This window comes from Onychostoma macrolepis, chromosome 10 (genome assembly GCF_012432095.1).
Source record: "Onychostoma macrolepis isolate SWU-2019 chromosome 10, ASM1243209v1, whole genome shotgun sequence".
NCBI classification, from domain to species: Eukaryota; Metazoa; Chordata; class Actinopteri; order Cypriniformes; family Cyprinidae; genus Onychostoma; species Onychostoma macrolepis.
Genome location: NC_081164.1, coordinates 4,764,582 through 4,777,057, shown reverse-complemented (window position 1 = coordinate 4,777,057; position 12,476 = coordinate 4,764,582). Strand labels below are relative to the sequence as shown.

General features: G+C 36.7%; 1 long non-coding RNA gene across 1 annotated transcript; it reads right to left on the bottom strand.

Moving 5' to 3' along the window:
* Positions 1-7,866: 7,866 nt before the first annotated feature.
* On the bottom strand, positions 7,867-9,250 carry LOC131548249 (uncharacterized). The gene is made up of 3 exons (XR_009273111.1): positions 8,990-9,250; positions 8,766-8,839; positions 7,867-8,291 (listed from the first exon to the last, which is right to left on the bottom strand). It is a non-coding gene; the product is annotated as an uncharacterized LOC131548249 (long non-coding RNA).
* Between the last annotated feature and the right edge of the window lie 3,226 nt (positions 9,251-12,476).

Sequence of the window (12,476 nt, the reverse complement as noted above, 5' to 3'; positions counted from 1 at the left end):
ATTGGTCATTGCATTCATAAGCTCAACAGAATCACGTGTGATTGGTTATAATGCACAGTGCTGTAAAAACGCGTCTGTATCTGGCTCAGCGCCAGCCAGCGAATGCAGATTTGAATTTAGCAGCTAATGATATGATGCGCTGAACGATTTAATCGTGCTGGTTTGATTGTATTAAATATAGAAAATATTAATCGGCTATTTTTTTATCTTTTGGAAGCTGCATTCAAAATCCACTTGGTTCAAAAATCTGAGGGGGCACGTGCCCCCTCCCCTTGAATGGGCATGACGCCTCTGGTCGCAGCAGTGCCCGCTTCCGCAGAAGCCACATTCTCTTTTCAGATGCCACAGCAGTGTCCGCTCCCGCAGGAGCTAATCTCTCTCTTCTCTAAGGCCACAGCAGTGCCGTTACTCCAAGCGACGTCCAGCACCCCACCAACATTAAGCTCTGCCAATTTTGGGGGGTATCAACGCACCTCTCTGGCTGCTGTCCCATGCTTATTGCATCTTTGGGGGGAACGCTCTGGGTCCGGGCTAAATGCAGAGCTCGGACCCCTCTCCCCATACAGGGGGAGTACCCTGGGCTCGGGGGTAAGTACCGTGCTTGGAGCCCTCTCCCTGGACAGAACGCCAAATACGCATAACCTTTACTCAGTTTATTATATGTAAGTGTGAACTCGTGAAGTGATGTTTTATTAACAAATTTCGGGAGGATCACGCGCAGATAATTAACGCAACAAATTGTGTAATCAATTCTCCCACTAGCTGTTTGCATTTATGAAAGCAAAATCCTTCAGCAATGATGAGGGGTTTTGGTGCATAATGTTCTTGGAGCAATGCTACCATGTCCTTGAATAAGCAATCACCAGGCTTATTAGTCTGGACCAGGCTACACAGTAGATTATATGTCTTGCTGCCCATTACACTGAGGAATGTTGGAACTACAACTTTATCTTTTATTCCATTATCTTTGACAAAATAATTAAACCACTTGGTATACAAGCATATTGCTTGACAGTTGATTTGACCTGATATTTTGGTTCCAGCGCGATGAGCTCCGCACATCCGCACATGTGCCTGTTAGCTTCTGATGAAAGCATGCAATCGTATTCAGTCGCTCTCAGCTGAATAACACTACTTCCAGGACTGTTGCAGAAGATAAGAGAATGTTTACCCTCGTTGCCAGTTTTGTTATATCTTCACAGGCTGACTGTGTGCTGTTTTAAGCAACAACACTGACACAAGCATTTTCACAATGCAGTTTTACTACTCATTCACTTGTATAAAGATAACATTCAGAGCTTATCGCGCATGTGCCATAATATAGAAAACTAGTTCAAGGTGCCGTAAGGACAAAATGTGCAACTCTTGGAATGCAATACACAACACTTAAGTTGACTTTATGTCACCTACCACTGTAATTTAATTTGCAATAGGCATATTAGAATAACTCGCCTTGACATGGATACTATTCTTAATTTTAAGGACGCCACTCAACACAATCCTGTTCAACTGACATTGCATTTTGAAATGAACAGTTCAGCAAAATCAGCAAAGTCAGGATGTGCTGAGAGAGCTTGCCGCAGTCTCCCACAGGAAGAAAAATGTGAATGACTTTGGCAAGAGTGTGACAAAGACAGACGTGGTGTCATAAGAGATTCCGCATTTGGTCATGCCCAAAGTGATTCTCTATAGTGAAACACAAAGCGAAGTAAAAAAAGAACACACATAAACAACATGTTTAAGGGGAAACTCATTTACACAGCAGCAACTGTCATGGTGAGGTATGGTGGAGTTTCTTGAAACTGCTCTCACAGTCTCAGCCTATTGTCTTACAGAAACAGTTAACCCAAAAATAATAGGAATAAAATCTGTATTTTTGTTAATTGTAATTGCATGGATCAGAGTGGCTGGCACAGTCTTCACTATTTTCCATGTGTTTTCCAAAGGAGAAATATAGTCATACAGGTTTGAAACAACATGAGACTGAGTAAATCTGAATTTACATTTCTTGCTCTGCTGTTCCTTTATAGAGATCATACATTTCCTCAGCTGTTTCAATCTAAAGATCTTTACAAACAGTTAATGAAACAAAAGAAATGGGCAGAAACATCAGAAAAGCTGCTGTTGCCAGGTACATGCAATAACTAGCCAGGTACATTTGCTCATTGGTGTGAACTTGCTACATGATAGTCGGTATTATCTATAAACTATAACTTCTATTAACTCTGAAGATCAAAATGCACAAAATACCATATATTATTTTTATACAGAAACCCCAAAAAGTATTTCAAAACTTAAGACACACCTTAAACTGTGAATGTCATTGTCTTATATAACAACCTACTGCCATTTGTTTTGAAGATGGATGTTTTAAAGCAAAATATTTCAACATAACTAGTTTGTTAGGTTTTAAGTTCTGAAACAATAGACATAATGTTGAAAATAAAGACAAAAGGTGATGTAACATTTTCTGGATGCCAAATATAAGTGGATATTTAATATCCATGTGATGTAGAGGGTGACACAGGAGTCGATTTTCAAACCTCTCCCATACTACTCCCACAAAAAAAAATCCCGTCCCATCCAAATCCCACGAAATGAACTTGTCCCGTCCCAATCCCAGAAGAACGACTCCCATTCCCTCCCACTCCCGTGTTGAGTTATTTATTTATTTATTTTTGTCTGGAATCTGTCAGTTACAGTAAAAATACAGTGCAGATCACAGCTTGCCCACCTTAGTTGAATAAAAATCCAAAATGTAGTTTTTTGTTATTTTATTGAACTGAAAGCCAGCTTAAACAATGCACAGTAATTGCATGATTGGCCAGCCAACATGCCTGACCTGAACCCCATATGGAATCTATGGGATATTTTCAAGAGAAAGATGAGAAACAGTTGATCCAACAATCCAGACGAGCTGAAGGCTCGATAGTGCCTCAGCAGAGCCACAGGCTGATCGCTTCCATGTCACACCACACTGATGCTGGAGTTTGTGCTAAAGGACCCCCGAGCAAGTATTGAGTGCAGAAATTAACATACTTTAAAGAACTTGAACTTTTCTGTTTGGCAAATGCTTTTTTTGATTGATTTTAGGAAATATTCTAATATTTTGAGATACTGGATTTTTGACTTTCATGAGCTGTAAGCCCTAATCATCAAAATTAAAACAAAACACTTTTGAAATGTTTTACTTTACATGTAATGAATCTAGAATATATGAAAGTTTCACTTTTTGAAATAAGTTACAAAAATGAACTTTCTCACGATATTCAAATTTTTTGAGATGCACCTGTATTTTAAGAGCAAGTGAGAGCACCGGCGCCTCCATCTGTCCTGCAGTGAACGCTACTGTTCAGCTTCCACACTCCACACAGACACTTGAACAGCGCACATTTTTCTAGGTTAACATTAGATTGAGCGGCCATGTAAAGTTGCTAATACTAACATATTTCAGATAAAAAGCTGCGTTCGTCATTCACTTAACCAAGCACACCAAAGCAAACAGGAGGAGAGCATAAAGAGACAGGGCGGTAACATTTTAGAATACTGTTCCATCATTAATGAATAACTACACAAGAACACGAGTAATGCAACATTAGCACTCTAGTAACTACTAGTAACTAACAAGCAACTCTGATTAATGAATTAGTAATAGTGCTTAGTCGAATATGGTAGTTCACTATTAGCTTTTTTTCATACCTCCCTAAGAACTACTAAGAACTACTGTATACAGGTTGATAATTAATATGAATAATACATAATGTATAATTCATTCTAAAGTAAAGGTCATGGTAATCCACTAGTAATGACTCAAGTATTACCAAATTCTTCAGAAGGAATTACTAATTATTTGGATCAGTATTCTAAAGTGAAGATCATGATAACTCCGTAATGACTGAAATCATTGTAAGCTTTTGAGGTTTTGTATCTGTATAAAGTAGTTCTTAGGAGTTCTCAGGATTATGAAAAAAATAGTAGTTATTGGTTAGCTAATAGTGAACTACCAGTTTCAACTTAGTGCTATTACTTAATAAATCGTTAATCAGAGTTTCTTGTTAGTTAATAGTAGTTACTACAATGATAATAGTGCATTAGTCATTTGTTCCTGTGTAGTTATTCATTAACGACTGAACAGTATTCTAAAGTGTTACCGACAGGGCAACTAGAATTGAGTTCAAAATTCAAATATACAGTTTATAGTTTATTTAAATAAAAGGTATTTTTGTGTATAAATTTGGGTATCATAGTGTTATTACGTCCCAATCACTTGATTAATAGTGATTTTGTTTCCCATTCCGCGGGATTCCCAAAAAAATGTCAGCCTCTAATGTGATGTTAATGTGATGAACTACACCCGTGGTTGCCCCCCTGTCAACAAGCTTGCCCCCCCCCCCCCTTTGGCCCCCTTAAATTTGGAATCATATCACACCAAACAATTTTGGGTGAAATGCGCAGTTTGTCCTGTAAACTATATAAAAAGAAAAACCGCTGTTAAATTCAAATCTGCATTCGCTGGCTGGCACAGAGCCAGAGACACACACTTTTAAAGCGCTGCTCATTATAACCAATCACATACGATTCTGTTGAGCTTATGAATGCAAGGACCAATCAGAAGCGTTCAGATGAGTCATCGCCGAAGCGCCGCTATTTCGTCACCGCGCGCGCTTGCTGACTGAATTCACTTCTGAGAAACAACAAAGTGAAGATGTAGGAATGTAAGTAAGATATTAATTGCACAGTGTAAACAGCTTTAGTGATTATTATGGGAGTTTTTGAGAGTGCTTGAACTCGCTGGACTGAAGTGAAAATGTTCTTTGATAATGTAAAGGTTCTTTGCTCTATTTGTACAATGAAAGTGTTATGGGCTAATTAGTAACTTACAATGTTTTTATTAAATCCACATAAAATACAAAGTCAGTCGTATTATATGTTTATGGTGTGACACTCATTTTATGGTATGACATCTGGTATTTAAGTAAAAAGACGGATTTTTATGCAAAGTTAATATTACACTATTAGGCTACTTTGCCTGTCGCTCATTAGATCAACTAACATAATCTATAAAGGTACAAAATGCATTTACTTACACATATTTGAGAATCGAGATATTTCATGATATATTTTGGGAATATTTCGAATAAAAAAAAAATAATACATATTATAATACTATATCAGTTATACAGTGGTATTGTGGCTGCTGTGTGTCATATGACAAGCATGAGCCACCCCCCCCCCCCCCCAAATGAAACATGATGAAATAATAATTTTAGTTGAAATTGATACAGATTACTTCTAGAGATTGCAATGATACATGACATGGTGAAAAATGACTGAATTAATAATACTTAACGTAGGTTAGGATGAATTTTAAAATTGTGCCCCCTAAAAGCACAAGTGGCCCCTGTCAGCCCCCAGTTACTGTGGTCTAGAACCGCCCCTGCGCAGAACACAGCATTTTTCAAGTTTAAGTCCACCGAAGTTAATCTAGTCTCCTGTCTGATTTGTGTTTAAAGGGATAGTTCACCCAAAAATGAAAATTTGATGTTTATCTGCTTATCCCCAGGGCATCCAAGATCAAGATCAAGACCAGGGCTGTATCCGAAATCGCCCCCTATACCCTCATTCACTATTCCCTACATTAGTCCACTCATACAGTTCACTTGAAGGAGTGAATGAAATGAGTGAGTGAGTGAATTCGGACACTCAGTGCACCAGAAGGACTGCCGCTTTTGCATAGTTTGCTTGCTGTTTAATAATCATTTTAAACGGGCAGCTCCAGTAGTAAGATTGAAGGATTTATCTTGAACTCTGTCATGGAAATTATGTATAAACCTTAATAGTCAATTTACAATTAGTTTGTACCTTTGTTGTATTACGCTGTGGACGAGCGCTTCTAAAATCAATGAATGAATGATTCCGCTGCGGGCGCCATCTTCTGGCGAGACGCGGGAATTCATTCGGCGCGCGACTCTCACAGTGCATTATGGGTTATCTCTAGCCGTTGAGTGTACATCGGTTGTACACTCGTTTTTGCGGTGCATTGTGGGATTGAATGAGTGCACTTGAGAACATCCACTATGGTTTCGAACACCACTTAAAATGACTGTCTCCTCAAATAGTGCACTATTTGAGGGTATAGGGGGCGATTTCGGATACAGCCCAAGATCACAACAGCCGGCGCGTGACGTGTCAACGTGCATGCGTCTACTATACCAGAGCACGTTGACACATCACACGTCGGATGTTGTGAACGCGCTCAGGAGAGTTGGACATTGCGGTGGATCACAGGTAAAAAATAATATAAATATTGTTCAGTTTCTTGCACAGACTGATCGTTTCGTGTCTTTAGACCTCAATGTATCGTCACAAGCAGCAGAGTTTAATTTGGTTTTGTCTGTGTATTTTTTTTCTCTCTCTCAAAGCTGTGAGTCCCATTGACTGACATTATATGACTAACAGACTGCAATGGTTTGAGTTAAAAAATCTTTGTTTGTGTTCTACTGAAGAAACAAAGTCAGCTACATCTTGGATGCCCTGGGGGTAAGCAGATAAACATCATATTTTCATTTTTGGGTGAACGTTCCCTTTAAAGGTTAGAAGAGATACAGCTGCGGCTACTGGGCATGTGCATTTACATATTTTACCACCCAGCAATATAACGTGAAACCTATGAAAATGGTTTAAAAAAGCACATGGCGCCATAGTTTCATCACTTTACAGTGTTGCAATGACCGTCTTTTTGCAGTAAAGGACCTGTCATAGTTTAATGAGTAGGAAGATGACATGAAGCGAAGAGGTTAGCTGCATTGAAAACAGATGAGCGCATATATGCATATACAGCTCCCGATTGGGGCGAAGTTCACGGGATTTTGTCCACAGAATTATAAGAGCACATGTTTTAACATATTATTTTATTATTTCACACTCAGTATTTTAACTTAAGTGCTGCAAGCCATGCATACAGCATACAGTTTCAATTCAGTCTGTATTTTTTACCCCGTTTTTAACATGGATTTCTATGGAGACTGGCCGTAGATGTCGGGCAAGATGGCAGCGGCGGCACATAATATCCATGTCAATTACAGTAATATAAGATTTGTATACAGTGTATAAAAATTTTAAATAAAATCAGAATTCAGATGTGGACTTGATAGGTAGTGAAGAACATTTTGTATTGTTTCTACCTGCCCTAAAAATGTATTGAATATTTATTAATTATACACTAATTGGGGCTGAGCCTACCTAATATTGAAATCCTAGAATCACCCCTGGTCTTTTCAATATCACTAAGCAGACACACCTCTTGAGTCTGTGTAATCTGCATGGCATGCAACATGACGTAAATTGTTGAGATTATTTGAAGTTCTTGGTAACACTTTAGTATAGGGTCCAGTTCTCACTAACTTAACTAGTTGCTTAATAGCATGCGTATGATCAACATATTGGCTGTTTATTAGTACTTATAAAGCACATATTCTGCATTGACCGTATTCTACATCCCCAATTCTACCCAATAACTAAACTTAACAACTACCTTACTAACTATTAATGAGCAGCAAATTAGTAGTATATTGAGGCAAAAGATGTAGTTAATGGTTTGTTAATAGCGAGAATTGGAGCTTAAAATAAAGTGTGACCAATTTCTTTCTTTCTTTCTGTTAATCTTATTTATTTTGATCTCACAAAAAAGGGAATTACAATTGAATTAGAAAAATAGTATAGTAGGTTCCATGTCCTAATTTTATATTATTAATATTTCATTTGGTCACTGAAAAAGTTACTGAACTCTCATTAATGTGCAGACAAATCATATCACCCACTGGAAAAAATGCTCATTGAAATTATGATTATGACAATTGGTTGCATTTGAAAGATTATTTATTCTGAATGAGCACTTAAAATCATAATAGGGACATGCAATTTAAAAGTAATTACATCAATCAGTTTTCAGTTTCAAGTCATTATGGTTTACAATAGAAAGTAATGTTTTTTTTTTTTGTTTTTGCATGAAAAGATGATTAAGCAGTAGCATTGTAAGATATTATAATGATTTTATTATTATTGCCCATCAGTTGTCAGATCCACAGTAACACAGCTTGTGATGTCTTGTGTCATTTTGTGGTCGGTGGACTTCCTATGTGAGTTCTCACAGCTCTGATATCTTCCTCAGAAGATTCATTAGACTCGTCAGAATTCTCAACCGACTGTGAATCCTCAATGAATGCACTGCGTGAATCACTTTCATCTGAACCCTCAGACTCTGATGAATCAGATCTTCTGGGCCGGTGAGACTGAGGATTTAAACAGTTGATAATTTCATTAATAACAGTACTGTATGCTCTTGAAAAATGATATGAAGTTAATAAAGTATAACAGTAACACTTTATAATAAGGTTCATTAGTTAATTACATTAGTTAACATGAACTAATAATGAACTGCACTTATACAGCGTTTATTATTCTTTGTTAATGTTAATTTCAACATTTACTAATACATTATTAAAATCTTGTTAACATTAGTTAATCCACTGTGAACTAACATGAACTAACAATGAACATATGTATTTTTATTAACTAATGTTAGCGAAGATTAGTAAATACAGTAACAAATGTATTGCTCATGGTTAGTTTGTGATAGTTAATACATTAACTAATGTTTAACTAATGAACCTTATTGTAAAGTGTTACCGTATAACAGTAACACTTTATTTTAAAAAATCATAGTGAAAATAAAAATGTAAAAGAAAACATTACTGAATACTTACATGTTTTGAAAAGACAGATGCAACAAACAGCATCAGTAGCATTGCATGTAAAGTCTTCATCCTGAAATCAAAAGCTTCAAAATAACCTAATGTTAAAATATTATTCTCTAGTAAAATCAAACAGTGTTTAGCATAGATTAAATTAATTTATTATTCAGTTGCCAATAATAAAGATAGATTAGAAAGCTTAAATGTAGCATACATTCGAGAGATGAATGGTTTACCTTGCGCAGATGTTCTTGTCCAGTTATTGTAATGCCACAGTCTGTATTTACTCTGGCATCTGTGGTACTGTGTCTTAAATACTGGATGAGAGTAAACCAGGGCTTGGTCCAGTGAATTTCCATGACGACAATGTGACAAGTAAACATTCGTGAAACTTCCGGGTCTCTACCAAACATTGCAAAATTCACAACGCCACTGCTTCACTGCATTGTTTAGATTAATCACACTGTGTGCTACTTGTATAGTTCGGTAACAGTGAAAGGCTCAGAACTTAAACATTTTCTATGTATACTTATGTTCAGGATTTACTGAATATTACTTTATTTTTGGACAATGTAAAACCTAAAACACATTTTTTTTTTAAAATGTACAAACCAATGGTGGTTTAATGTGGTTTTTAACCCAAGAAAAATGGACCAACTTCATATTAAGTTCTATGTACTTACATTTAAATTAATCATTTAATACATGCACTTATTGCATACTGTTACATTGTACTTATATTTGAAAATATCATACTGTAACTACACCTGCTATTAATATCTGTAATTACATCTAAAATTACACTGTTGACCCTATCTCTACCCTTCAAGCCTAACCAGACCACCACAACTGCTCCTAATCTTATCTGTAACCTTATCTTAAGCATTGTGTAATTCAACATGAACACAATAGGTGCACTGTAACTAACAATTCATTATTTTATGATTAACTAAATATAATTTGAAGATTCCCAATATGAAGTGGGACCAGAAAATATTTAATTTAATGACTCTAAAATGTCATGTTGTCACAGCCTGGTTGCACTTAAGATGAGAGATTGAATCTAAATGTAGCAGTATAGTTTTATTTACACAAACTGGAAACGGAACAAAATGACTGGGTTAGGTAACACTTTAGAATAGGGACCAATTCTCACTATTAACTAGTTGCTTATTAGCATGCCTATTATTAACATATTGGCTGTTTATTAGTACTTATAAAGCACATATTCTGCACGACCGTATTCTAATCCTACCCAATACCTAAACATCACAACTACCTTACTATTAATAAGCAGTAAATAAGGAATTTATTGAGTTAATGGTTTGTTAATAGCGAGAATTGGAACTTAAAATAAAATGATACACACAACGAGAACTGACCATGAACAGAAGAAAACACAGGACTGCAGAACATACATGTGACACATCTGGTGTAACCATCAAGAAAAAAATATTTATACCTTAAATACATGTTTAAGGTAAGTGTAGACTAAGTGAATTTTTAATTAAGAAATACATTGTATTTTGAGAAGTTGTACCATGTGACATTTTACAAGCTGAACCTCGTATAAACATTTATCAGGTGTTTTAAATTACCTTGACACAAACCACAAGGATCTATGACATCCTTTACCAAAATTAAAGACATTTCCTTTTAGCTTTGTATAACTGGTTTTGCAGCGAAACCAGCTTAAACCAACATGACAATTGGCCAGGATCATTCACTTAAATGGAAACAAATGTGAACAGCATTTCATTGTTCATTGTTGTAAGATCATTCTGGCTGCAAACATGATGAATACGCAGATTTTTCTGTGAGATTTCCTGTTTCTGGTTTCTCGTAAACAGCTTATATTTCCAGAACAAACAAGTTTAGCTGCTCAGGATAGATATTTAACCATCCCCAAAGACATCAGTGATGATTTAGGGTTTCAAAGTCAGAATTGTAATTTTCCAAAGGGTTGATATAATCTGACATCATCCTATATACCAGCCCTACATGAATGGCAGAAGTTATAAATAATGTACGTAACAATGAACTATAAGCTCCATTGATGATGTCCTCTACAAACAAAATTCATACTAACACAGAAATATTAAAATTGCTAAAATATTAACAGAGACGCATCAAGTCTTTAATCTTTAAAGATTTATATGTACTGTGAACATGAATAAACACAACACCTACTAATACATCTCTCTCTGTCTCTTTCTTTCGCTAATAAGTTGCACACTATCTGAACTGCAACAATAACATATTCTTGATTGTTCAGTATGTTACAGATTGTATACTGTCATTTAACAAGTCACTTTTATCCAAAGCCTTTATCCTTGAGTGACCAGTGTCTTGATCAAGGGCAGAACTCCTTATGGCAAGCTCACACAACAGAACTTTTGGCTGGATTTTGCTGCCACAGATAGATTTACAGGGTCTGCAACAAAACCTCCGGATTGTGGCCAAATCTGTGGTTGTTGAGGTCGCCAAAGCTCGTAAGTATGTGCAAGTCAGCAGCATGATCCGAACCTGTCTCAAGCAGTCAAAGACGCTACAATATTTTCAAACAAGTTTGATATTATTGCCACATGATCTCGTAGTGTGAGCAATGCAATGGCAACGTGGAACTAATCCAGTCAATCACAGTCAATCACATGGTGGAGAAAGGTCGAACAAGTTCAACGTACAATGTCAAACCGACTGTCTGTCTAGGGGAACACTGTAACCCATTCGGAACAGAACACTGGACCAATACACATATAGGGCTGCCAAGGGGAGCCACAACATATGGCACACTAATCCGAGACTAATTACGAGAGTTCGTTTGAGGGATACATACTCATAATGGATTCTTGTAGTAAATTCCTCCACAAAACTCAGCTATGTAAGGGAGTGCTTCTGAGTATGTGAGCAGAGGAGTGGAGCGGTGTGATTTTCAATGGAGCAAGGAGCAGATTTTTTAAAAGTCGGAGTGTTGTGGTTTTCACTCGCTCCGAGAGTGCTCCACCACCGCTCCATCATGGGTACAACAGCCCATAATATAACTACCAGTGTTGGGCAAGTTACTCTAAAAATGTAATTAAATTTCAGATAAAATTATGCTGTCTATGGTAGATTAATGGTGAATTCCAAATTACTTGTTTTAGAGCCTGTCAAGGACACTTCATTGACGTTTCATATAAAAGTGAACAACCGAATTCTGGCCGTTCCAGAAGTCCATTAGCGAAAGGAACATGCAATGGTCACTTCAAGAAAGTGATTTTGTGATCACATGATCTTGGGTTATGAATGGTATAGAACTTTTTGAAGCAAAGTTGGGGTTGATTTTGACTTCACAAACAAATGAAGTAGAATTCAATTTGTCCTTATTTTAATGTTATACAAAAATTTTTGTCAGCGATACAAGTATGCGGTAGTGTAAGCAAGTTTAGTTTGAAAATGTTTAATAGTGAATAAGTCACAATTAGACAACATTTTTATAAAATAATAATAATATATTTGCAGCAACTGATGGAGTGCTTGAGGCTGTGCGCATACACAGCATTGTCAAGATAACATTTAACCAGTCAGTATCTAGTGTGACCACCATTTGCCTCACGCAGTGCAACACATCTCCTTCGCATAGAGTTGATCAGGTTGTTGATTGTGGCCTGTGGAATGTTGGTCCACTCCTCTTCAATGGCTGTGCGAAGTTGCTGGATATTGGCAGGAACTGGAACACGCTGT